This window comes from Heliangelus exortis, chromosome 18 (assembly GCF_036169615.1).
Source record: "Heliangelus exortis chromosome 18, bHelExo1.hap1, whole genome shotgun sequence".
Classification (NCBI taxonomy): domain Eukaryota; kingdom Metazoa; phylum Chordata; class Aves; order Apodiformes; family Trochilidae; genus Heliangelus; species Heliangelus exortis.
In genome coordinates, this window is record NC_092439.1 from 6333467 (window position 1) to 6361176 (window position 27710).

The 27710-nt window shown below is 45.9% G+C and overlaps 2 long non-coding RNA genes across 2 annotated transcripts; both read left to right on the forward strand.

Moving 5' to 3' along the window:
• Positions 1 to 4767: 4767 nt before the first annotated feature.
• On the forward strand, positions 4768 to 8996 carry LOC139804602 (uncharacterized). The gene is made up of 2 exons (XR_011729449.1): positions 4768 to 5034; positions 6011 to 8996. It is a non-coding gene; the product is annotated as an uncharacterized lncRNA (long non-coding RNA).
• A 12509-nt stretch (positions 8997 to 21505) lies between these two features.
• LOC139804603 (uncharacterized) lies at positions 21506 to 27487 on the forward strand. Its single transcript, XR_011729450.1, has 2 exons — positions 21506 to 21827; positions 26969 to 27487. It is a non-coding gene; the product is annotated as an uncharacterized lncRNA (long non-coding RNA).
• The last annotated feature ends 223 nt before the right edge of the window (positions 27488 to 27710 follow it).

The following is a 27710-nucleotide window of genomic DNA, read 5'->3' on the forward strand; positions in this document are numbered from 1 at the left end:
GTTTGTTTGGTTTTTGGTTTTTTTTCCTAATTAAAATATTTTCCACTTTTTTACATGATCTCGTGCCTGGCTATTGATTTGTTTTAAAGAACAGCGTTGGCTTCCCTTTCGTCTTTTTCTTAGGTGTTGAAAGCAGAAAGTGCTGAGTTAGAGACTCCGGTATCGTCTCGTATTAGTATCTAGGCTGCAAACTACCTTTTTTAATACCCTGAAAAATGCTTAAAGTCCTCTTGTCCAGTTCAGTCTAAAACTGAAGAGATACACAAATTCTGACGTCTTAGACTACAATGCTTTTGCCTTCAGGACACTTAATGCCTATTTGTATATGTAGAGACAGTGTTTGAAACCTATAATGCACAGGACACTGAGTTAAGTGGAGCTTTTCTACTTTATAAACAATCTGCAAAAAGTTTGGAATCGGTTTAACTTCTTTTATGTTGGCCCTTTGCACAAGACACAGATTTGTGTAGCAGGATAAAAAAAAGCTTTTTGGACACTGCCGAAGTCTCCCTGAAACTGGAAGACGAATGTGCATCTTTCTGAACGAGAAAGCCTTTGATTAAATATACGTGGAAAGTGTGCAACCGGACCCGCTCGAAAAGCCTTCAGAAAAGAAGGAGGGGGTGGAAGCTTAGCGCATCCTGACGGGCTTTTTAAATGCTATTGATTGGGACAAGCTGTTCAAAACCCCAGTAACAGTTAATCTGCCTGTTAATCAAGCCACTAAGGAGCTCAATGCGAGTTTTATTAGCAACTGGAGAACACAGACAGCAGAAAGGATCAAAAGCCTACACCCTTGATATTTGTAAAACCAGCCTTTCCCAAAAATATATTTTCAATTACAGAGTAATTCGGAGCTTATCAGGGCTCACTCGCAGCCCCGCACAGATGGTTCCGCAGGCGCTGCCAATGCCACGAAACAAAGTGAACCAGCATCGCATCGCGCCGGCCCTGCCGAGGTGCGGGGTTTAAAAATAACGCGGCTAAGGGCGGGGGGCTGGGGGTTGTCCCACTCTTGCCTCTCCCCCATCTCGGGCTCTCCTGGCCTCCCGAATTAGCAGCAAAACCTAAATTTGGCAAAGCACGAGGATAGAGAAACTCCTCGGATTCACGTCAACTGTGTTATTACGCGGAGAGCTTTTTGCCTTTTGCTGGAATATTTGATTTATCGAGGCAACTTTGCAGGGTACGTTTCCCTCTGCCCACCCTTTTGGTGGAGCAGCTCATTTAATTCCTAAAAAAAAAAGAAATTAAATCGCAATATTCGTAATTTGGAGAGCCAGAAAGTTGAATTTTAATTAATTTAATGACCAGAAATATTATTATATCTGCTAAAATCAACATTTGATCTTGTCATTTTTAATGCAAACCGATTGCTTTATATGTCAGTGAGATATGCATATAAAAGACTATCTGGTCAGAGGTAATTATGTCACAGCTTTTTCTCGGCATGACAGCTGGATAAACACCATCTCCAATAAACATCTCTAATTAGGGAGGAGGATCTGAGATAGATGGTGTTTGATTTATTACTGAAGGAGAGTGTCCATTTTACCGGTATATTATAGTGAAGCATCACAGGGAGCGTTCCCGCTAACGCAACATAAGGAATATTTGGAGATGCTCGGTGTTTTAGGTTTTACGCTCTTATTTTGTTTCGTGTTATTTCTGAGGAAGAGCGACCTTTCTAGGATCTCTCTATCTGCCACTGACGCCTGGTTTAGCAGAGGCACCTAGGGCTGAGAAGGCAAGCCTGAGTTCGGGGAGTGAGAGGTGGTCGCCTCTTGGCTACCAGGCTCTCTTTCAGCCCAAGAAAGGCGACTGCACCTCCACGGCGACCAGCGAGCCCCGGGCGTTACTCAGGGAAGGGCGGCTGGGACGCGGGCCCCGACGACAGCTCATCTCCCCTCCCTGCAGCCCCACCGCCCGCTCATTTTTCAGCGTCCCTCCGCGGGGCGTGCGTGGCCTTGGCGCGGAAATCCCCGTGTCCCGCTCCCGGTCCGGGGGCTGGGGCCCGAGACGGCCACCAAACTGCGCAAGGGCCTGGGAGGGCGCGGAGCGGGTAACCCCGACGGACACGGTAGCCGGCAGCTGCCGCCGCCACCTGAGGTAGGGAACGGCGAGGGAGCGGGGCCCGGGTCACGGGGTGGAGGGAAGGGGAGGGGGCTGCACGGCCCACGCGGAGGGAAGTTTGGGAAGCGGCTCGTACCGCCGGCCGCACCCTCCGTCCCGGGGCGCCCCCTCCGACGGGCGGGCAGCGTCCGGAGCTGCTCACTCCCACCCCCACACCTGTTGTGCGGGGCTCCAGCCCGCTCCCCTCGCCATCGTCCCGCGGGGTGGGGGGGTGCCCGGGGTCGGAGTGCCCGGCCCCTTCCGTCGGACCGGCGGCAGGGAGAGGCCCCACGCCGGAGTGAGTGCCGAGGGGGAGGGGTGCGTGCGGAAACGTTACCTGTCAGCGGGAGCGGAGGGCTCGGGTGCGGCGGTCCCGCTGCCGGGAGGAGGTACCTGGCGGCTCCGGTCGCCAATTTCCACGCAAGAACCTGCCACACAGTTTAAATGTCAATGACAGCAAAAGAGGGGTGCTGCCTTTGCACTAACTTTCCCTTAATATCCACGCCAGCGCCTCCCTCATTGGCTGGGCCGCCTCGGTGACGTCACGGCGGACAGTAGTTAGCTAATGAGACATTTTAGGCGACACGAGCGCGGACGGTGCAAGCCCGGACACCGCCCGCCCCGACGGCGGGCACGGCACGGCAAGGCACGGCCCCGCCTGGGGAATCCGCTCCGGGGCTGGGCCGCAGGGTCGGGGCTCCCCCGGGAAGCGGCGGGGGCTGCTGCCTCCTCCCGCGGCTCGGCGGCAAACGGGGGCTGCGGCCCGACGGCTCGCCCCAAACGTGGCACTGCCCGCAGCCGGGCCTGTTCCCGGCTTCCCAAGCCAAGGTTTAGGCTGGGGTTTGGCGTTTTCCTCTGTGAAATGCCTACCGGTGGAGGGGCACGGGTGCGTGGGTAAAAAGAAACCCCCCAAAACTCCGGTCAGCCTCGCGGCTCTTCGGAAACACCATGTCGGCCCCATCCCGCTCGCGGCTCTCCTGGGTGAAAGGGATGCTGGCCTCTGACAGACGGCGCGGGCAGGACACGGAGTGCCCAGGACACGCGTGGGCAGCCTGTCTGTGTCGTGACAGCCTCTGCGGGTCATTCGGGCCCAGCAGGTCGTGCTCGGGTTCCCCACTCTCCCCACCCTCACCCTCCCATTAGAGAGGGAGGGAGAGAGGCCGTTATTTGCACACACTTGTCAGGGTAAATAATTTATCAGCAAAGAGTGTCCCCCCCCACCGCAGCCGATAGTTTTATTGAACTGCACTTAAATGTTTCATGAACCTGCTGCCTGCCTGGGATGAGGCGGAGGCTGCCAGATACATTAGATGGGAGCAGTGACGGGGGTTGGGAGGAGAGGGCATTGCGGGGTACAGGGGTGCAGCGGGGATGCTCGGCCGGCCCCGAATCGTGCTACGTCGGGCTCTACTAGCCGGGGTCCGGCGGCCACCACCAGGGCAGGGAGCCCGGGGCGCCCGGCTCAGGTCCCAGGTGACCTTTCCTTCTTACGCGCCCGGGCCGAGTAAGTCCCGCGCGTTGGCAGGTAGCGATGGCCCCGGGGGGTAAGGGGGCCGGTCCGGTAGGTGAGGACCCGTCGGCGCTGCCAGGAAGGGGTTTCGCGGTGCGTTTGGAGACGCTGCCATTAAGGGGCTTGCGGCTCCCTGCAACCCTGCAGGGTCCTCCAGGGAAGCGTTGGAAACACCACGGCTCCCGCCTGCTTATCTGGCTGTCAATAAAAGGAGATGGCTCCTAAAGCAGGGCCAGGTGCTGCCTTCCCTGCTCTCCAGCGCGCCGCTCTCCAGAAACTGCTCAGGCGTGAAGCCAAGTCTGCTTGGCCAGGCCTCGGCGGAGGCAGGCAAACAGTCCCCACGCCAGCACCAGGGCGCTCTCTGTTTGCCTTTTTATCTACCCACCCCCCCCCAGAAAAAAAATTAAAAAAATTTAATATATATATATAAGTATATATATATATATAGGAAGAGAGAGGGAAGCGAGGCAGGAAGGTGGGGGAGTGCCAGGAGCAGAGTCCGTGTTTGGCTGTGAGATAGCCACACGGTCTAAGAAAAAACAAAATAATAAATAAATAAGTATATTAAAATAATGAAGGATGAGGGGGGGAAAAGTGCGAAAAGCTGCGCTCAGGGGCAGGAGAAACCTGAAGGAGGCCGGGCCGCATCTCCCCGCCGGGCTCTGGCTCGGGATCCTCCGCGTCGGGAGTGCCCCGGACAGGCACCGTCTCACCCCTCGAAGGGAGAATGCGGGGGTGTCTGGGGGCGCAGAGGTGCGGGCAGTGCCCGGGCCCCGCCACGGCCGGGTGGGGTGGCTCACGCAGGGAGCAGTGCCGGGGAAAAAGCCCCCTCCACGTCCCTGTGTGTGTCCATTATTTTTTTTCTTCTGTCATTAGCGGGTCCTCAACCTTCACCTGGACCATGCAGGAGGGAGGTGGCTCCGCGGTGCAGCGTGGAGCGGTGCCCCGCGGGTGCGGAGGGGAGCCGGGCTCTGTGCGGGCAACGCGGCGCCGGGCTGGGGCACGGCAACGTGTTACAAATTTATAAGCATTATACATATTTGATTTACACCACGATACGAAGTTGTGTTTGTTGCTGGGGTTTTTTTTGCGTGTGTGTTGTTTTTTTTTCCTGAGGATGCCCCAAACCCCCGTGTTCACATAGATTGAGCAATTCTCAACACACACTGTAATAATGAGCTTTAATTCTCTATCCAAGCAGAACTTGAGCAATAATAATAAGCACATCAGAACAATTTGTTTACTGTGGCATTGCACAGGCTGCAGGGTCCAAGACTAGCTACAACAAACGGTAAAAACCAAAGGAAACTCTCTAGAACAGGAAAAATATTGAGATAGAAACGTGGTTTTGGCTTCCAAGGAAAGAGACACTCGACTAGCATTTTAGCTGGGATACTTAGCCCTTGTCCAAGGTATGTGGTCTTAAATAATTTCTTTTTATTTCCCTCACATATTTCTTTGCTTGTTTAACACTTCTCTTTTGCCCCCAGGACTGCATTTAAACCTCGGTTCAGAAATGTAATTTTCCTCTTGGGTTTTTTTGGGTTGGGTTGTTTTTTTTTTTTTTTTTTTTTTTTTTTTTTTAATCCTCTCGTCCTGTCGGTTCAGCCCTCTCACAGTTTGATAAGAACTGAATAGCTCCATCTCTTCGAATAAAAAATACCTGAGTTATTCTTGAAATGGCTTTTTGTGTGTTGCCATATAGAGGTCTGCGAGCTTTCCGCCTGTCGTGTGGATGGCAGCCTGCGAGGTTCTCCTGCAAACCTGGTAAATGGTTGTACCTAGCCAGGAGAGCTGAGCATTCGCCAAGAGCGGGCTGAGCCGGCTGACACGGGGCACCTCTGGTTGTGAGCCCTGGCGAGCTGAGAACTTGTTGTAACAAGCGGGATTAGTGTGCGGGACTGTGTGCTGGGGTGGGGGGAGGAGGGGATTTAAGATGCTGCAAGAAACTTCTGTGAACTGAAGCGTCCTAAAGACAGAAATTTAGCAGAAAGATAACATTTCCCGTCGTAGAGAATCTCACTGTAGCCGCCTGTATAGTAAGACTATTATTTTCAATGCCGTAACCTTGTTTCCCCCCCCCCTCAAAAAAATCAAGATTAAAAAAAGAAACCCCACAACAGCCCAACTTCTTACTTAAAAAAAGAGGAGAAACGTATAGCTATAAATAATTTCTTTATACCTTAACTTTGCATCTGGGATTTCTGTTTCCTTTATTTTTTATTTTTTAATTTTTTTCCCCGAGGACTCCTGATGCTATTAATTTGTCTTAAACTTTATTCTGGGCTGTCTTGAATTATTTCCCTTCTCTATCCTTTAAAACATTTTCATAATAAGCGTGACTCCGGACAATGTTTGATTTGTTTTTCTCCCCTCATCCCGGTTTAGACTGAGACATTAGCTGAATTCCCTGGGGGTGATTGGATGCAATTCGCTGAAAGTCGACAGGCACGTCCTGGATGTTAGAAATTCACTTTTCCTCAACGTGACAAGGCTGAGTTCGATCTACAATTGTATTTGAAAGGGCAATGAGCGGAAAGATCTCCCATCATTAAAGCCTCCCTCTTCTTTAGCAAAATAACAAGATACTTCATTTGCACACAAACACTCAGGAAAAAAAAAATCCCCAAACCCCAGCGGACCCGCGATAACTCTTTAATAAAACGCTATCTCTGCATAATTTGGGAAGGGGACGACGACATATCAAAAGGTATCGGAGGTCCCCCAAAGCGCCCATGTGATCAAGTTGACTTTTTACTTTAAATCTTGAATAAGAAGTGAGTTGTAACAAGGGGATTTGCACTTACTCCATGACCCTTGTAATTGGATTAAATATAGACTGAGACGTACAAAAACATACCAAGATTGACACCTGCCAACTGGACTTCCTTATGATTGATTGTGATGCTTCGTGCTGGCAACAATAATGAAATAAATTGTATGGATAAAACAGCACATTTGTCATTTCCGTGCCATAAGAGAGGAAGGCAGCGTGTTAGGCAAGCTGTTATCTGACAGCCACGAACAGCAGACACAACTAAAGAGCTAAACAAGGACTCCAGACATTGACAAGACAAATTATAACTTGTCACAACCTTTTTAAATTCAGAAGTTTTCAATTAACATATATATTGCTGTTACATATAAGATCGGGTGGACTTAAAACATAAACAGGCAGGGACAGAGGGCGTCGGGGGGCCGAGGGAGGCTGCGGCACCGGCGCTCCCCCGGCTGCCGAAGCTCACCGGAGCCGCGGCCCCGGGAACACCGCCCGGGAGCCGCCCCTGCCCCCGGGGACGGCTCTCCGGGGCCGCGGGGCCGGGCGATGGGACGAGCAGCGGGGGCCGCTCCCTCCCGCCTTTGTCCGCGCCCGCCGCCCCGGCCGCATCGCGGAGGGGCGCGGAGTAAGGGGGTCCCGGCTCAGGTAGAGCATCCCCTCTTGTCCTGCAGGGCTCCCCGGTGATAAAACACCATCCACCGCATCCCGCGGTGGGAGGCAGTGTGTCCCGTGGGTAATAGATTTGGATTTATGGCTCCCGGCGGCAATTCGCGGAGGCGGGGGGGGGGCGATGGATGCGGAGAGGGAGGGCGGCCGCGCTCCTCCGCGTCTGGCCGCACCCGCGGCCAGCGTCGGGATCCCAGCAGCGAGACGAGCCGGGCAGGGCTCTGCTTTCCCCTGCCCACTGGGTCTGCTGGGGACCTCCGTGAGGGACAGGGAGGCAGCCCCCGCAGGACCCCCCTGGGGGGCAGGGCCGGGGCTGAGACTCACACCAGGCACCATCCCCGCTCCCACGAGGGCGGCCCCGTCCCTCGTATCCGCACGGCCCGGGTGTCCCGGCGAGGAAAAGCCACTGTCCTGCCCAGGAGGGGGAGATCCCCTGCAGGAAAAAGGGAGCCCATAAGGGAGTGGGTTTGGGCCGGATTTTCCAGCATGCTCAAACAGGCACAAGCTCTCGGGGCCTGAGGTCGGGGAGGTGGGTTAGTGTCCGGATTTGAGCCATCTGGTCCCCGCCAGGTCATTTCTGGGTGAGCCCTGTCCTTCCCGGTGAGGCGGGAGACTGAGGCGGGCTCACCGGGGCATGGACCGGAGCCTCCTGCTCCAATCCGGTCCTGTCGCGACCCCAAAAATGACAACGAAGCTGCCGAGCATTTTCACCCAGGAGCGGAGTGCGCTTTGCCCCAGGAAATGCTGACCTGACCCGGGCCAGCATCCCCCGCGAGCAGAAAGAACTCCTCAGTCTTCCCGAAAACTGTGGAGTCCCACTCGAGGGGCAGCTCCATAGCTTATACAAATATTTTTCACTCCCGTTTGTTTTGTCTGAGTGGGTTTCTGCTGGGTCCGAGGTGACTCAGTTCTGCTGAGTGGCAGCACTGCAGGTCTGGAGCAAGACGGTTCTCCCGGTCATCGCCGGGGGCATAGAAAAAGGACTCTCCCCCAAAAACCCCGAGTCCCAACTTGGGAAAAAAATAACTAATATTCTAAGGCAACCTTTCCATTTGCTGTAATTACTACCAAACTCATTCCTCTAAATTAAATGCTGCAAGTGATTTGAATCCTTGCAAAGCAAAACCCAAGTTCTATCGAATTAGTTGTAGCCTGCCTGCTTTCCCCAGTGACTGCATCTATTAACATTATAATCTCAAACACCATTTTTTATGTAACACTATTGTTAGTAAATCAACTCCTCAGGTCCACAGAGACGCTGACCCCTGGCAATTCAGTGAAAGTGTAATTATCTCCCCGAATCTTGGACAGATTTAAGAGATTACATTTCAACTAAATCTATATCAATGCTAATTTTTTCCAGACTCCAGGTGCTAGGCACTCTGAAATGGTGTTTCTGCCCAGCAGAACGGGTTACAAAGAGGAGAGGGCTTGCTGTGTAGAGGGCCAAAAGAAATGAATCCCCACATAAAATTACACCTATTTTTTTGCTACAAAACCTGGTTCTTGTATGGCAAAGTTAAACAAAGCAGCTATGCTAAATTAGCGTTAAATAAAGGCTAGTTTAATGCTCGGTTACAGTCAACTGGTGTATATTTGATGGCTAATTGTCTATCAAAATTAAAAAGAAAAGAACAAATGATTCGTTATAAGAAGGTGTTAAAAGCTTCGACAAAAGGACATTTCACAAATATAATATCTGTGGACAGCGAATTGTCCTTTTGAAGCTTTTTTAATGTAGTAAAGGCCTGGGACTCCCTAGATATTAATAATGGGGTGAAACGTGCTCTTCTATTCGGAAAGAGCCTCTTTTAAACCAGACGCCTTGATAAAAACGGCAAGGACAATATTCCGGGAGGAACGGGGACCCGCGTTGCTGTTATTTCCGACGGCCACTTAAATAAATAATGCCTCGGCAGTAAAAAGGCATTTAAATGTTATTTGGTTTGCGCTTAAAGAGACCTAAGCGCCTTCCCGGAGGAGAGCAGCTCTCATTTGCAAATCAACCAATATCAGCAGGGAGAAAACAGTATTTGTAGGGATGCGGGAGAAGGGATGGGGACAGATCCTGCCCCAGGTGCGGTGCGGAGCCGCCCGTTCAGCATTTATTTATCAGAGTAATGGGCCAAGAAATATTCCGGGCGGGGGGGAGTGGGGGAGCGAGAGACGGAGAGCAGCAAAAATAAGAGGAAAAAAAAAGGTAAATCAAACAAAAAAACCTGTTGGGCGAAGTTAATTAAAGAGGAAGGTGGCGAAGCGGTTGTTGAGGCAGTGTCAGTCCCGCTCCCTCCGCGGGCGCGGAGCTCTGCGCGGCCGGTCCGCATTGGAGGGAGAGGGTCCGTGCCCTCGCGGAGGGCGTCTGGGAGAGCCGGAGTATGCAAAAAAGCCCCGACTAAATCATGCAGCAAGAACGACAAACCGTCTGGAAAATGGACCCATGGAGCAGCAAGAATGTACTTTTTTATCTTTGACAACTTGTGTCCTAAAGAAACTATCTTGAAGATAATTGAAATGATTACAATTCATTGCTGCCTTACTTTGAGTAGGAACAGTCAAATAATGAAATCTTAGTAATACAGCAAAATTTTAATTTACATTACACCACTGCTCGAGGTTTCCTTTTTTTTTTTCTTTTTTTTTTTTTTTTTCTCCTTTCCTTTTTTTTATGCCCAGCTTCCCCTAGAAATTTTGTGCTCACACATAATTCTGCACTTCGTTGCATTATTCATATTTTCAGGGTTATTTTCCATCCCCTCCCACCCTTTCTCTTTTAGTAATGGTCTTCTGTGAAACTTCGAGGTGCAAGGGGAGGGGGCTCTCCTGGAAGGACGGTACCCTAAGAAGCAAAGAAAAACCCCAAAATGAACCCCATCTGCTGGGTAGCAGAGGAGATTCTCCTGCCCCACAGCCTGAGTGGAGGTTTAGGCTAAGCCCATCTCCTGTAAACCCCTCTGGTGACTGCAGGAGGGGAGGTCAGCAAAAACCTCTGCTCAGGCTGCCATGGCTAAGGGCTGGGCAGGCATGGGCCCCCCATCAAAGTCTGTCCCACTTAGGGAAGTGGTGATAATTCATTTTTGGAAGCTGTTCTGGCATTCTGTCTCTCCATCGTTACTATTATTATTTTACTACTAGTAATTTAGTAGTAATTTAAAATACTAGTAGTTTACTAGTATTTTACTGTTACTCTCTTACTATCACTATTACTATTATTATTACTAATGCTATTGTTATTATAATTTTTGACAGAAAAATATTTCCTAGAAACTGTAGGGTGTCTCCAGTGATGGGGAGTTGGTTGAGATATTTTTTTGCCAGAGCTTTGGGCTGGAAGAGGGCAGCAGGGCTCACCCTCAGGAGCTGCAATGGAGCCAGTGTGACTCTCTGCCCCAAAGCTCCCCATCCCAGTCTCCCCTGGTTCCCCCCCCTCCAGCCTCCCTCACACTTATTGGCCATGGTGCTGCCCAGGATGCCCAAACCCCTTTTCAGCCTCTCGCCTCACAGATTGTGTGGGAGGCAGCCTGCCTTTTAATCCAAGTCAGAAATGGACCAGGGTACTACATCCTCAATGCAACTAACTGTTTCTAAAAAAAAGACCATCTGGTAATTGTCTTCCTTTAGATCTTCCCTTAATTATGCTTTTAATTAAAGATGGTTCAAGGCATTGGACCACATGAAGGGCAGTAATTACAAATTACATTACAAACCCAACAGATGTAGCTCTATCTGCTGGGAAAAAGGTACTGGAATAAAATTTGACTAAACTTTAGGATAAATTAATCTGCTGCCTTGAGAACAGAAGCACATTTTTTATTATGCAGACTCTAGCCAGGATTTAAGTTCTCTGTCATGATTGTTTTCATATTTCTTTGACATCTATTGATTTGGAGGCAGCTGCAAGGCTTTGTCACAAGAGAGAAGAGCAGTCACAATATATTAGCTTGATGGCATAACTCGAATATGAGTAGGAAGGATAGAAACATGACAGGGATCCACGTGACCCAGTGATGGGTCTCCAACAAAATAAAGAAATTAATTTTTAATAAAAAGCTTTAAAAATACCACAGCTAGTGCAACAGCAAGGGAAACGACAGAACTTGTTAATTATCAAGAGTTGTAGCCTCTGAAATTTACCCCTAGGAGGGGACAGGCTTTTAATTTCCAGTTAGAACTTGTACATTGGGCAGAAATCACAAGGAGCAAAGCCCCCACGAAGGGCACACTTGGCCAAAGCCCACCTTGCCCAGGGAGCCAGCCTGGACACCCGGCCACCACATCAGGGCTCCCCCTTCCCTGTCAGGCACTGGAAATGAGCATCCCAGCTTGCCCATGGTCTGCTCAGAGGCAAAACTCAAAAATCCTGAGTGGAGTCAATATAAAAGCCTCTTGGTGAGTGAATGCAAAGCAATACAGACATGATAGCTTCTGTAATAAGGGAAGGCAGTGGAGGCTCAGAGATTTCCAGAGGGAATATTGCCCCACTAATCTGTGGTCACTGATGGCTCTGGATAAGCTACTTATAATGTGTATTGCAGGGCTGGAGGAATACAGGTGTATGAGCTCTTCTGAAATGACCTGGTTTGCAGAGGCTGCTGACGTATCGGGAGGAGATGAAGAAGTTATGGGCGTGAGGGCTTACGAAACCAGGTTCTGGTTCAGTGGATAAAGACATGATTGATGATCAAGAAGCTGCTTTTAAGCCTATCTCCAGTTCAAAGTATGCGCCTCTCCTGCGTTTAGCCAAAATCCTGTGCTAAATGTATAACTGGGAGCTCAAAGTATTTGAGCAGGTTTGGGCAAGGTAGCAGAATTTCCCTGTCTGGGGGAGGCTGTTTGTTAAAAGCAGTCATTGAAGTCAAGCTGGAGAGCCGGGACAGTGAGGATTCACATGTCAGACGCTCCATCAGACCATTAAAAAGAAATTAAGTTGGGATGTTTTGTCTCTCCCTCTCCCAACTCCATCTCTGTGGGAAAAGCACAAGAAGAATCCAGGCAGTGCCTTCCTGTGGGGGGTGAGGCTGTCTCCCCTTCAAGCCACAACACAGCCTCTGACGCCTTCGGCATCTCTCAAAGGTGAAATTGGACACAGGAGACTTTGGGTCTGAGGTTGCTTGGAGTTCCCCCTTCTTTTGCCTGCAACCGCTTGCACCTGCACCCCCAAGACCTTTCTGGCTGTGGGAGCAGTTCAGGGGCACCCCGAGTCCTCAGACTAAATGCATGCAAGGCTGTATCTGTCTCTGGCTTCCCTCTCACAGACACATACACACGGTGATGCTCTTCCCATCCCGTCTCAGGCGTGATTTCCAATGTGCCTCTGCTTAACTGAGCACCACGGGATCTGGCCCAGCTGCCTTCAGCCCCAAAAGATGCTGCAGCACAAACCAAAGGCAGACAAACACACCCCTTGTACCAGACCTCAATGGCACATTCACACTTTCACACACCCTCTCTTAATAGTTTTTTTTCTCTCAGGTTTTTTCCCTCTGAGGGGCGCTAACCCCTGTGAGCATCCAGCCCATTTTCTTACCAAATTCTGGATTTCATCGTGCGTGCAGTAGAGAAACATGAACGGCTCCTCGTGGCTTCTCAGGGCCCTCGTGTCAGGAAGGTAGTTATTTGCACAGACCTCTTCAAATGCCTCCTAATCAGCCAACTCTGGGTTTCCTGTAATACTGTAATTTCTGATTGCCAAGTGTCAGTAGGTATGGTTACACAGATCCAACGTGCTGTACATTTCAGCTCCCAGACTCTCATTTCATTTTAAAATGAGCAAACATTCCAGTTTTAGGCCTGTATTTGGCTATCATTTCTTACTTTCTAAAAGTGACCCTGATGATACAGTTACAGATCAGAAATGCAGAAAAATTTCAGGTTTAAAAATGATGTTACTGTGCAAATTGCATATGCTGTTCAGGAAAACCTATGTGCATAATGCAATCAGTCAATATAAGATTATAGATCCTCCTGAAAAGCTCATACTGCTTATTTACAGAAATATTTTTAAGCCTTTGCATATCATAAGATAAAAACTTTAAAATTAGGTTTGATATAGCTTTACTTCAACAGATGTATATGATACCTGTATATATTTATATTCTGTATCGATTTTCTACATAGAATATAAATATATTTAAATAAATCCATATATAGAAGATTTATGTTATTTATGGAGTATAAAGAAATAGATTATAGGTTCCTATAATGATTAATTTCTTTTTGAGTCAATTGTTCTGCTTGTGGCCCCATTTGTCACCATTCAGAAAGGATGCAACTGGACAAATGTTTCTTTGTGAAATATGTGAAAGACCACAGATGTTTTACTGATCTACTGGGTAAATTTCAGAGCCCTTTTGGTGATGTGGTCTGTCCTTCTTTACCTAGCAAGTAAGTAAGTGAAACGTGCTTTTCTTTGAGCTGAAAGTCTCACCAGATATAATGTGGAAGCCATTTATACAGCTCTGGCTTTCCCAGATGTGATCAGAAGCTTGCTGATGTGATGGACAAATTCCCAGGTCCACGTGATATGGTCACCAGGCTGAAATCACAGCTTGCACAGTGCATGATGGTGTTTGTGTCAATAACTGAATACCCCAGTTTATATTTCTATTATTCTTTCATGATCAATACGAAGCACATTCTTTTCCTATTGTCTTAAATTGAGATTTTTCTTGAAAAATAGGGGTCCTTATAGCTATTTAGTGTGGAGAATGTACAGTCTTATGTATGAACTAAATGGTCCTGGGGGGTCTGCCCAGGATGTTGGGCAGGGATTGAAAGCAGAGAGCAAACAATAGATGGAGGAGTCTGTGTCTTTACCAGAGTATCTCACAGCCATGGTCACTGTGCATGTGTGAGTCGTATCTCATGCAGTAATGATGTTGCATAAACCAGCAGTTTCAGAGGTGTAGAGTAGATGTAATAATGTCAGCCTTTTTTTTTTGGTGCAGAATAGCCTATTTCTTGAAGTTTCTCTGAGCTGATGTTTTCTGCGGAGGGTCAGGAGTTGGGAATGTCTGCATGATTCACAGCAGCAAAACCTAGCTCTGCAGGTCAGTCTAAATGACCAGAAAATCCTTCTGTCAGGCTGTCATGCACTTTGTGAAGCCATGGTTTTAAACATGTGTATAGATGGAACATTGTAATTTTTCTCCAGTTTTAAAGACAGATTGTCTCAATCATCATAGCAAACAAAGGGTGAGAAAATACTCTCTCCAAGCAGAACAGAAGCAAATTTAACACTTTCAAAATGCACTGACAATTACTTTCTTGGGCACAGTGATGGCACATTTTTAAGGTGCAATATTTTGGAGTTCAATCCATGTTAGACATTTGTGTTAGGCATTGTATTCAGGTTGTGTTTGCTCAGTGATAGCAACTTCATCCATAATGGGTCAGATATTGCAGACTTGACACAGAGTCTGGAAAACTTCACATTCTGCACCTCTGCCAGCGTGTTTGTTCCAGTTAGGTTTGAAAATAAGTATCAGCTTGGGTAAAGAAAGAATATATATTAATGTGTTAGAGTAAGTGGGAAAAACTTGAAGCTGCTGTGGTGTTTGGAACAATAGGAATGGTCCCAGGGTACAATATCCAGGGTATTTGTGGCAATTTCTAGAAATTCCAAGGTGCATTAATTACATGGCTTTTCAGTGTCATACCCCAAAACACTGTCTGTGTATTAGAACCTAAAGTTTAACTGCAATGGGAACATTTCTTAATATATCTTTACTTTTTCTGAATAATTTAAAATTTCTAGACATTGCTGGGGACTCTTCCCTGCTGTCTTTACCAAACTATTCAATCATCCTTGCAACCAATGGGTTGCAAATCTTTTTTTTTTTTTTTTTCTTTCTTCACAAGGACACATTTATCTGTATATGATCTGTTATGGGTCAAGTATATCAAAGGGAGAACACTGTACATGAAAACTCCTGATAAAAACAGGACAGTATTTTTTCTGTTTGTCCATTTTTACAAACAAGATTTACTGAGAGAGCCAAATGCTTCCTTCACATCACCACCTCACCAAACCCCACCAGGAGGGATACCTAATCTGGTACAATGCAAATGGATCCCAAACCAAAGCAAATCTAGAGCAAAGCAGGAACTTTTGCAAATACTATAACAGTTCTCTTCTTGTCTTAAACCAGAAAAAGATCTTGGTTTGTCTGTGCTTTGTTTGTGGGAAGAACAAGCACCTGGCTGTTAATGAGTTGCTGCTGGGTTTTGAAGGAGCCACTTGTGGTCCTGAGCCTCCTCAGCTGGGCAGCAGCAGAGCACTCTCTGCTTACATTAACTTTTGTATCTTTTCCCCAATGAAATAAGAAATCCCAAAGCAAAGCCTGTCAGTCAGGGACAATGTATAGATTTGTCACAGTCCTTGGAGGACTGAGAATCCTAAAATCAATGACTAGATTACACTGATCTGTGTTTGTAGATGTCTCATCTGAGATATATAGAGTATTGATAGGCTGCTTTATATGACTGAAGTGTTTCAGATCACCATGTGGGAAGGGTAATTACATTTTCTGGTGTAAGAAATACTTTTTAAGGAAGCCAAAGCCGTGGAATTTGATGTGGCTGTAAATTGCTGCTACCTCCTGCAACATGTTAGAGCATACATTTGATTACAATATCTCTGTGTTACATGTGGTTTTGCAATAACAAAATTGAGCATTTCTGATTCAAGCACAGGGATGGAGAGACACATAAAAGCATCTGTGTATGTGGACAGGGAGACAGAGCCTTTCCTGGATATGTACATTTAAAATACTTGATGCTGCTGTTTCATTACTGATTCCTGGTACAAATACCTGCTTAATACTAAGTAGTGTGATGGAAAAAATCCTATGAGTAGTGATTAATGGGACTACTGGGACATTAAAAATCCCCATGATTGTAATATTTTATGTAGGACTTTATATTACCAATAATAGTGGGGTTTTGGGAAGTAAGGGTAGTTGTGGTCTGGCTGATACTGTTAAATACAAAGAGTTAGAGAATACAGAGCAGTGAGCAATTGCTCCATGCATCAAACACAGATCTATATTGATTGTAATAATATGTGAGTAACACTAACCACACCTGGCAGAAGTGTGCATCGTAGCCCAAAGCCAGATTTATACCTAGATGTAAAAAAATACATACAGCTAAAGCTGTATGGAGGAAAGCTCAGTGTCTCTGAGGCAGAAGGAAGTTTAGGCATTGCCATCCCCTCCTCCCTGTCTGCTGCTCGGTGTTTTACTGCAGACAGCAGTTACTTGATCCACCTTCTGCAGGTAAAAGGTAAAAATATATGAGTCAGATAGTGCAGATTTTGAAGATTTTGCATGTGGATATCCAGGTTTTCTAGAAACAATGTATTTTTCCAAGGGTTTTTTACAAAGTCCTAGAATTCTGCATGACTTCTGAGTCACATTCTGAATCCCCCTGTTTAAACAAAAATTCCCTCTTTACTGTCAGCTTTTGACTAACAGCTCTAACATTCTCACAGAGTTGTTTGAAAATCTTCTGTACAGTTTGTGCAGGAGCACACAGTTCTCATTTGTCAATAATTGTAAGTTCCAGGGTCTTAAATTCATGAGGGAGCAATGGAGGCTCATGCACATCAGTAGGTGTTGAAATTCTCAGACAATAAAGAATTTACAGCAGCTTTATAATTGATTTTTTTCCTTGTCTTCAGCCATGCCCTTACCAATGGTTATTGCCATATTCTTTGAATATTTGGAGGAGTAAATGAAGCCTCTATGTTACATGCACATCTCTTGGAGCCTTTGCCTGATGCAAGGTAAAAAAAAAGATCTAAAATTAAGGGAGTGTTACATTTTCCCTAAAAATATTATCCACAGACCAAAGCTGGTACAAATAATGTGCTTTTTAGTAAATAGGCATAAACAAACTCACTAATTTTAGATACCTGTTCCAGCTTGAATCAAACCAACCCCCTGAAAAAAAAAAAAAAAAAAGTAGTGGTAAAGGCAAGAAACATCAGGGAGGAAGAAGAGACAGCGGAAAGTCCAATGGAAGGAATCCAATATTGACAGATTACGCAGAGCAGAAGGAGATAGGGTAGAAAAGCACAGTCAAACAGATAGAAATATGCTGCTTAGCAGGAGGGGGCACCTACCTAAGCCAACTCCAATTGGCCTGGTTTGCCCTTCCCCTAAAATGGAAAGCAAGCTCTTTTTAACACAGAAACCTTTCTGGAGCCCTGAACCTTTTTGGGGGATAGGATGCAAAGGTCACAAAATCTGAGCTGTCAGTGAGCTCTGGGACAGGTAGAGCCCATCTGCCTGCACTCAGGGCTGGTACTTTGTCATGGGTCCCATATATCCAGGAAGGTTTGGTCTGGCCATGAGGTGCTGCTTGCCCACCTCAGCTGGAGAGTGTGGGATAAAACCTTCAGCAAGCTCCAACAGTGCAGGGGGGGCTTGGGAAGGTTTTAAGATGATTTCTCTTTAATTTATCCCCAGGACACAGAGTTTGCTGGAGTGTGGTGATGGTTTTTGAGGAGTGCTTCTCCTAAAATTATTCTGCATGTGGCTTTGAGAGGGATTTCACTGGGGCTCTGAGCTCCCTCACTGCAGGGTTAGTTAAGGTTCTGCCTGAATCTTTGCAAGCTCAATAGTTTGTATTGTAATTATAAAATATCTAAGAAAAGTCTTAGTATATAACATCTAATGAATCATCTATGATCACAACAGAGCAAAGCAACCTCTATATTACATTATTCCTAACTGAATTGGACTCTGCTTTGATATCCTGCTTTACAAATTCTTTTGCCTCATAATACAATAAATAATTTTGTTTTACTGATATGAGATATTCTAAAGTTATAAAGGCTCTCCCTGTATCTGGTCCTTTGTCAAAAGTAGTAATTTATGTTGCTTGTGTGTGTTCTTCTTTTAAACACTATTCAGACATCTATGAATCTTGATCTATGAATCAATCACTTGAGACTGAGAATTTCATTGAGAAAACTGCAGAAATGCATTTTTAGCACAAATCTCTTATTCAGTAGAATGCTGGAGTTTTACTAAGTGGATTTTACCTCGGGGAACAAAACAGCATGCATTAATTTTGCACATTTTTAATGATATTTTATTGCCCAGTAAAGCATAACCACAAGTATCCCCACGTATCAGAGAGCTGGTATTGCTGCAGAGCAGATCTGGTTCTGTGTCTGAAGGGGTCACTGAAAACTAGATCTGTAAGTTCCCACATGGCAGAGTGAGCCTGACTAATTTTAAGAGCAGTTTATATGGGCAGCTTCAGTGCAGGCCAGATGTAGCAAAGAAGTCTTCCAGCCTGCACATAAGCTGTAAAAATGCAGAAAAATATCACACAGACAGCAACTGCTTTTGAAACATTAATGTCATGGTCACAGCCATGTAATCATTTTGGAAGGCTCTTTGGTGATAGGTTCATAATGTGGATTAAAAGCCAGAAAAATACAGTGTTAAACAGTGTGATTCTACTCTCCCAAGCATAAACCAAGGCATCAAACATGAGGAAAACAACCGTTACCCTACAAGCATTTTTTTATCGAGACAAGAATGTGTTTGTAGATGTTTAATGTCTGAGACCTACCTGAAATCCTTGTGCCCCTGGGACAGGAAGAGGCTCTGGATCAGGCCCTGCATGAATGCTCCTGAAAACTGTTAAGCACTGGGCATTTTCATTTGCTGTAAAAGCTTGACATGTAAATATAGATATATAAAGTGAGACAGAATAAAGGGAAGAGCCCAGGAACTATCTCAAAATCGTAAAGAGATTTCCTAAGTTATTTTCACTCAACTATGCAAAATACTAGTCAAATATTAGCCACATAGTGCAATAGGAAAGGGAATAGATTGGCCTTGGAAGGTCTGAGATTCACAAATGATTTCAACTGACAAAAAACCCCAAAACTACCCACATCGCCAAATTTAGGGAGAATAAATACAAATACACTCACAAATGTCCCCACCAGGCTCTGCCCTAAAGCCAACTTCTTTGCTTTAGGATCACTTTTATTTAAGTTTCTTATACTTCAGCAAAATGCAGCAGAGCTTGACAAATTCGTTTTGCAAGAGAAAGTCTGCTACAACTTGTTTTCTTTCTGGTTTTGAAACGGGGATGTAGTGGAAAGCATTCCTTAAAAAAAATTAAAAAATTCACCATGGTTCAGGTAAATTTTACAGGAACTGCAGCACACTGGGCTGTTCATATCACTGAGATATGAACACTGGTTAGCAAGCAGTGTTGCTAAAAATTCTTATATACATTTCAGGTATAGTTAAGTTATTTGGGATTACAGATTTTACCTTCTGAGGCAAATAAAATTATTTCATTTTGCAAATAAGATTTTTTTTCCACTCCAAGGTTACAATTAGTTTTTGAATGGCCAGAAATGTTTATTAGAAACTAATGAATTCTGTCAGGACCTTGAAATTACAAGTATGCAGTGAACTGGATCACTCCATTTAATCTCCAGTGTCTTTGACTGCACTAAGTAGGTCAGACCAGCAGCAGTGTCATAAGGTAAAGTTTAAAATCCAAGCAAAAATATGGAAAATGTGTGACCCTTTACCTCTGCAATGCAATGAATACTTAAAATCCCTCAAGCCTGTTCTTAGGTAAGAAGTGATATCTTCAGAAGATCTAAGTACAATTTTCTTCCAAAGAAACAATTCGGAGCCAGCTGCTGGTGGCAGAGGCTATCTAAGGAGAAATAAAATTTTATATGGGTTCATTAGGACTCTGTCCTAATTTTGCATAGGGGATGGTCTGCAGATAGTGGGACAGATCAGGCAGGAGAGATGTGCCCTTGAAAGTCCCCATCCTGAGCAGCAGAACTGTGCTTGAGCAGCAGGAGCCATCTCAGGCAGCCCTGGGAGAAGGCACGTGATGCTCGTTTCTGATTTAGGCTACCAGGAGCTTTGCAGAAAGTGACTTAATCCATTGGTACCCCACAAAAAAGTCCCAAATCTATACTGTGGCCACCCTCAGAGTCTGGGATTCTGGTAGCCAAAATAGTGTCTGGGGTGCCAGGCAGCACTGGAGATGTGGCCAGCCTGGGAGGGTCAGTGCAGGCCAGGGTGTGACTGGGGTGGATGCACCCCGAGATAAGACCGAGGTTGGCATGTCCTGAGATGTGACCTGAGATGGCATGTGCTGTAATGGGGCCCAAGCTGGCATGTCCCAAGATGTGACGTGGCCTGGCATGTACCGTGGTGTGGTTGAGAACAGCAGCTGCCCAGGGGCAGGGCTGAGGCCAGGATGGCCAAGGGCGATACCTGAATCATGGGGGTGTCACCATGTCACCTCAATCTGCTGGCCCCAGTGGGCAGGGGGGTGCAGCCTGGGCACTGCCCTTCACATGGGAGTTCCCTGGCACCATGGGGCACTGCTCCAAGGTGGCATCAGGGAAACTGTCATTGTCCCCATCTGCCTGGAGATGTCTGGCTGGGAGACAAGTGGGTGGCACCAGGAATTAATACGGGCAAATGATTCATAGGGACATTCTGACCACAAGGGACATGATTCAAACCTACAGAGGGGATGGGCAGGGAGAAACTTTCCCAGGCTAGTGCTGGGCTGTGCACATAGCCCTGCCTGAACTGGCCACAGTGGCCACTGCCCCACCTTGCCTGGTGGAATGTTTAGGTAGTGCCCTTTAAAATCTTTGAAAGACTATATAATTAGCTATATACTATACTATATATATATATATTAACTATATATTAACTATATATATATATATTAACTATACTCCTACTTTTTGAGGTTTTTAACTCAGTCAGATGGATTGGAAGTGTATCTCTGAATGAAAACTGCCATGCTCACAGTAGAGCCAGACCATCATCAGCAGCAGCTTCCACCTGGCTCCTGGAAACCCACCAGAACCAGTGGCACCAGCAGCCTGGGAGGAGGCTGGCCCTTGTGCTGGGGTGCTACCCCATGCTGGGAGCATTCCAGTGGAGGTTTCCTCCAATTTTCACCTTCCTTTTCCAGAGGTGGATGTGGGATGTGGAAGATTCTGGTGTGGGAGGTTGATGTGTGCTGAAGGAGGTGGGATGGATCCTGCCCATGCAGTGTCACACAGAGGCACAGAGGCCAGTGGAGACCTTCTGGGGATGATGCCCCAAACTGGGACTGAAGCTGCAAGGCAGCCACCAGCAGCAGCAGGGAGGTGCCACGGGCTGGGTGCTGGCAGCAATGAGCCTTTCCTGACTTCCAGCTCTTCCCAATCCTCTGCCAGAAGCCCAGTTTTGGCTGTCACCATGGCAGGAGCAGACGTGGGTCCAGGATGCCCGGGGTGTCACCCTGGTTTGCTCACTGCCATTTGCCAAGTGAGTGGCTCAGGGGAGACAGGAGATAATGCTCTGCTTTGTGCTCTCCCAGCACCTTTCCCTCTTCCACAATCCCAGCATTGTGAGTGGTTTATCGCGATTAAACTCCAGATGAACATCAAAGGGAAAGAAGTTCATCAAAACAGGAATGAAACAAAAGGCTTTTAAAGCACCATTGCGGTGCACCAAACGACTCTTTTCCAAGGCAGAAAAATTCACCTTAAATATAACTTTCTGGCACTGCTTTAGTGGCCAGAGCATCCAGGCAGCCCTCAGACCCATCCAGAAGCTGTACCTGTTGCAGGAGTTACTGCAGCAAATCCCTCTTCATTTCCAAGGCTCTGTCATGCACTGGTGCTGGAACTGGGGCCAGTGGTGTGCAGGGAGCAGCCAGCAGCAGCCTGGGAAAGCACATGCTTTATTCATGCAAGTGAGTGGCACTTTTCTGCTGAAAATATAAATAGTGAATGCTTTTCTTCCTAATGAAAGTGCTCTCTAATGATGTTTGGGAGACTTTGCTTTTCCCCAGGTGTAAATGCTGGGGACTCAAATAACTGGTAATAGTTTTGCAATTTACAATCGTGTTTATAAGCTATAAACTGTGTAAAATGTGCTGGCCACCAGAGAATTTTAAAATACGGTTGCAGCTCATGCACAAGCTCATTTTTTTAACTAAAAAGCAAAAAAAGACCTAGCAGGAGATGGGGAGAGGAAAGGGCTGGTTCTGCAATTAGCACTTATTGCCCAGAGAAGGCAGAGCAAGTCTCCTTAGGAAGAAGTCCATTAGAGGACCTGTTGAGCCCAAGGTCTGATCCAAAGTCCCTGGAATCTGTAGCTAAAATTAATGGGATTTTAAAATCACAAATAAATAATCATTACTTACCTGCCTACCTAATTTTTTCCTTTAAATGAGAATATTTTTTTGCTTGTTTGCTTTTGTTAAGACAAGTTCCTTTCTTCCCATTTCCCACTCAATACTTGCTCAAGTGAAAGTAAGCATAAAAAAGTGGAAAAGAAGGTAAGAAATGTCCCAGCCCTCAGTTAAGGGTTGGGTGAATAAAACTCATAGTCTCTAAGATCATAAAGGACTTTTTTTTTTTTTAATTTTATTTTTTTTTAAGATGTCTTTGGAGAAATACATTGCTTATATATTTGGAGAGCTAGATCCTAAAAAAAAAAAAAGTGAAAGTTTGTTTCCATAAACTTACACAGGAATTGATATATTCACCCCAAAAGTGGAAAGCTGAGGATCATGGGTTGTAAAGTCTGTTTTGTGGGGTGGGGTACAGGCCACTTTCTCTGTTAAACCTATAAAGTGAAAAGTTTTGTAGGCAAAGCAAGTACATTCATTTATCTAAATAAATACCCCTGCTATTAGGAGCCAGAAAAACAGAAGACAAAACCAAATAAAAATCAAAGAGGGAAAAAGATTCTTTTGGAGTCTTGCACTATCAAAGCCAGCCATGCCCTCTCTCTCCACTGCCTTATTTTTAAGAGACCCATGCAGGAAATATTGACACAAAGAAATACACAGATTGAAGGTATTACATGGTGTGATCCAGGCTAAGAGGATATTTTTTTGTAAGTCCATGTAAAGGTGAATGCAAAAAAACCAAACTCACAGCTCCAGAGAGCCTGCATCTCTCTTCAAGAACCCCAAGAAAGCCTCTGCAAGGAGGGGTAAACAATTAACACAAATTTTAAATCAATGTGCTGTCACCTTAATAGCCAGCGAAGTCAGCTAGGATGGGTGTAATATGATGAGACAGTTTAATTCTTGTTATGACATTAGCTGCAGACTTTTACAACAGCTGAAAATGGTGGAGTGAGAAGAGTTTCCAATTATCACTGAGCTATGATACACAACTCTGGATTAGATCGAGGCATGAACGAGGGCTCCTCATCCTGACAAGCAACATGCAACAATAGCCACAGAAGTTTTGAAAATCTGATGAAGATATTTTCCCTTCTTCTGAAAAATTTTATTGCAGATAAAAAAGGCCATTTTAAAGAGCCTAAGCAGTGAAATCAGCTCCCAAGCAGTGCATGCTACAATATTATATATCATAAATCCATACATCCGGGAAGTGAACTGAACCAATCTGAAGTGGTTCTGTTTTCCCAGCATTAAGCTTCAAAAAATTAAAAGGCACCCAGGCTTGAAGCTCAGATAGACAGGTAATAAGCCATGACAGCACTTCACGAGAATCCACAGGAATAGGCAAGTAGGGCTGGGTGTCAGCCCTGTAAATATGATGATCAGGCCCAGAGCTCTGCATAACACTGCCAAGTGTGAGCATGTCAATATTAAAGGCAAGTGGGCTGTGAACAGGAGCCCCAGGGAGAGGTGAGTTCAGTGGATGCCCCACGGCCGGGGAGGCTGCACCCATTCCCTGGAAAGGGGCTAAACCAGCCTGAAAATGCAAATCCCTGAGATGGAAAGGGGTTATAATTCTCATGCTGGCAGGAAGGTTTTCCTCTGGGTAACATGGAGATGTGCTCGCTGTTTCAGGGGATTATTTTTTTATGTGTGCTTTGGGATGGTTTTGCCTCAGTTGTTTTCCATAGCTTGTTTTAGATCTTTTTTTTTCTGTAAACCTTGAAAGGACAACGCTCCTCCTGGACCCCGTGTACTGAGAAGAACTTATCATGCTGAACCATGCACCTCCTTTGTGGCTTTTGCCAGTCTCTTGGGGGCATTTGCAAAAGTGGGAAGTAGCTGGGAGGTTTGAAATGGTGACTGTTTAATCCAAAAGTGGCCTTTATTGTCTTGCTCATGTCGTGTCGCTCTGCGTTTTTTAATATTGCTTTTGGAAATATGGGTCACAGTTTCCTTTTCAGATCATTCAGAGACAAATCATTTTGTCAGAGTTTCCCCTCTACTGTGCTTCTGGGTTTCCTCCATGTTACTTCCGACAGCTGAGAATACACTGTCTGGAAAGGAGAAAAGTAGCCTGATAAGAAGATAACTAGGGAAAGCCCTACCCTGAGCTGAAAAATAATTTATACCCTGAAACACCTTTCCCACTCTCATGAAAGGCCAGTGAGTGCTCCACAGTCACTGATTACATCACAGAAGTGTCTGTCCATCCGTCCCCACCCAAGCTGGGAAAGGCCCTTGCTGAAAAATAAGTAATCTCTCTCTAAAATGCATTTCCTCATTTTTTTAAAAGCCACAGGAGTGTTTGCAGATGTCACCCCCAGTGGCCAGGACCACTGAGAGGAGCAAGGGTCCTGCTGCCCAGCCTGCTGACAAGCGAGGAAAAAGAGGATGTCCCAGAGGGAGAAAAGCTGAAATTCCACTCAGCCCCCCAAATCCTAGCTGGGAAAACCCGTCTGAAGCCAATCCTTGTTTTTTTCTTTTTCAGCAGTCTTTATTTGGCAACTCATTTTTAATAAGGTTGACCTGAAAAGTTGCTGTGTTGTGCAGTATCTATTCTGCATGATAAGGTAAGATAATTTCTCATGAAAATGGTTGGCTTTTGACCTCCTCCCTTCCCTGGTGAATGAACAAATCAATAAATAAATAGATAAGCATGCCTGACTGTGTCCTGGATATGCTTTCTCTACTATTTGCAAAGCAGAAAGGGAAGCTTTGGATTTGGCATGTGCTGCCCTCTCCCAGCCATACCAGGGGCCAAGGGGCACATGAGGGGTGACCAAAGGGTGACCAAGGGGTGACCAAGAGGTGACCAAGAGGTGACCGTGGGGCACCCATCCCCCTGCAGGTGCCCCATGTCCTGCAAAAGACTCCTTACCTGCTTGGCTCTGTGCTCAGCCCCTTTGCAGGCTCCTTCAATACCCTGCAGCCTACAAACCTCTCAGTTTAGGATGTCACTTGCTGTCTGCTCCTCTCCCCAGAAAACACCTCCAGCTTTTTTGTTTCGTGATGCCAAATCCCTGAAATGAAAAGGGGCTTTCATGCCTTTATATGGAATTGCAAACCTGTATTAAGCCTCAAAAGATGTTTTTTATCAAAAAATCTCAACAGCTGCCAACTTCCCTAAATCCCAAACTATCATTACGTATTTAGTCTTAGACAGGGGATTTTTCTGGATCTTCCCTCCTGACCCAATGATAAAGCCAAGTTGGTTTGAGATTGAAGATTCATTTATCTCTCCTTGGCAATTATCTCTATTACTGCCCACAATCCTTCCCAATCTTTTTAAACAACATCCTGCTATTAAAGCCACTTGGCAAGCATTTAAAGCCCTGGGATAAGTTAACCATGCACAAAATATCCCACTTGGGGAAGAATCCAGCTATAAAAATAAATGGTTTACTTTCTGAAGGCCATGGTTCAGGATGGGTATTCTTCATTTGTGAAAAGAGGTCATCATTGCTGACAATAAAATTATGTAGGACCTGATCCTCCCCCACTGAGCTCAATAGCAAAATCCCTCCTGATTTCAATGGTGTTTTCCGGGGTCAGTCGCCAGGAAAGCTGACATTCCACAAAGTTGCTGAAAATCTATAATTGGATATATTAAGAGGGCTTTCAAAGAGATGTCAGATTTGGAGGCTTAGTGTAAACCGTGCTGCAAAGGGGATCATTCCGTATAACCAAATCAATAAAGCTTTTTTGTTTTTTTTTTTTTTCCTTAACATTACTTTTCTACTTGATCTCTGATGGAGGAAAAGCAAAACTCTGGAGACTGTCAGCATGGAGGAGATGCTGGAACCCTGGCTGTAGAGTTAGGCACAGGTGGGAAAGATCCTGCCAAGTGTCCTGGTGTACACTGTCAGTGCTCAGGGTGAAATGTAATCCTGGAAGTGTTTGATCCAGTGCCTCTGCTTACCCCGTGGAGGTAACTCGTGCGTGTAAGTACTGGAATACCAAGCCCTTATTTTCATGGGGTTGCTGGTCCCCTGTCACAACACATCTCTTTGGGAGATTTGATTGAGAGTTTTGATGAATTTTGCCGTGCCTTACATGTCTATATTTAGTAAAATGAAGCTTAGTTTGTACCTTTGGAGCAAGATATGACTTTATCCCCCAAATGTAGTTTTTTAGCTCACAGGCTGTACTTCAAAGTGTTCTTTAATGCCACTTTGAAAATGTTCACTGGTAGCTCTTCAGGAACTGGAAATCTTCCATTTCTACTTACATGGTGCTCTTCTGGGTGATGAACATCATTTTCCCTTTGATTCTCATGCAGAGAAGGGGCCATTTGGTGAGGAGCGGGTGCAGGGATCAAAGCCTTACAGTGTGCCTCAGTAGCTCACCCCTTGGTGGGACCCCAGGGAAGGGACACTGGCATGGGGTTTGCACCAGGTTTCTTCATCCTTGCAGCAGTGATCTGCAGACATGGGCTGGTGCATCATCTCCCCTCTGGCACCCATCTGTTGCATGCCCTGGTCGTGTGGGTGGGGATGGGGAGACAACCACAGCTTCTGCAGGTGATGCTGACACCAGGACTTGCTGCAGGTCCCCTCTGTGGTTCAATCACACTTTCTGGTTGTTTCTCCTTCTCTACCATGCCTGTGAAGCAGACGTCATGGGGCCACAGTCACAAAGCTTGCTCCTCATTCCTAGAGAGCTTGATTTTATTTATTTTTTTTCCTTTTCAGTGAAAGCTGAAATTCAGCAGAAGCTGATGAGACCACCATGGAGAAACTGGTTCACTGCACTGGCTGGTACCAGCTTGATCTGGCTCTGGCTCCGGGATGTGCAGCCTGCAGACAGAGTAATGAAAAGAAATATTCTGAAAAGGATGAGTCAGCTGGAGGCCGGTGGGGAGAGCGTGCGGGATCTGACTGGAATTTAAAAAGTTATGAGGCTACATGTTGTTTTGAGCCCTGCCAGCAAAGAAACTCATACATACAAAATGCTTTGTCATCTGCTATAATTATGTTACTTTGCTGATTAGCTGGTAAAGTCTTTTCAAAATATTTTTAGACAATAATAAGTTCATGAAATATAAAAACTTCCTGCTGACACCACTGACAAGGGTCAGTGATTGAAATCTGCTCCATGTTATTGAAAACTATCTTCCCCAAAACCCTGTTAGACCATTGAACAGCTGCAAAATTATTTTCTTAATACAAATTAGATGACTTACCCATTAAAAGAGTCAAAGTAGCTTCCCACCTTGGCTTCTGTACTGTAAATACATCCGCACTAATATGAGCTCTGGGTACACTCACAGGACAAACCTCACTTCTGTGACTGATTTTTTGTTTGCACGAACTGGGACACAGTTTGTTGTGAAGCTTCTTTACTCACTGCTCCAGCCAGGTACCAACTCATCCTTCTTGCCTTTGCTGAAAAGCAGTGCCTGGCATTCAGATAACTTGCAGGACAGACAACTGC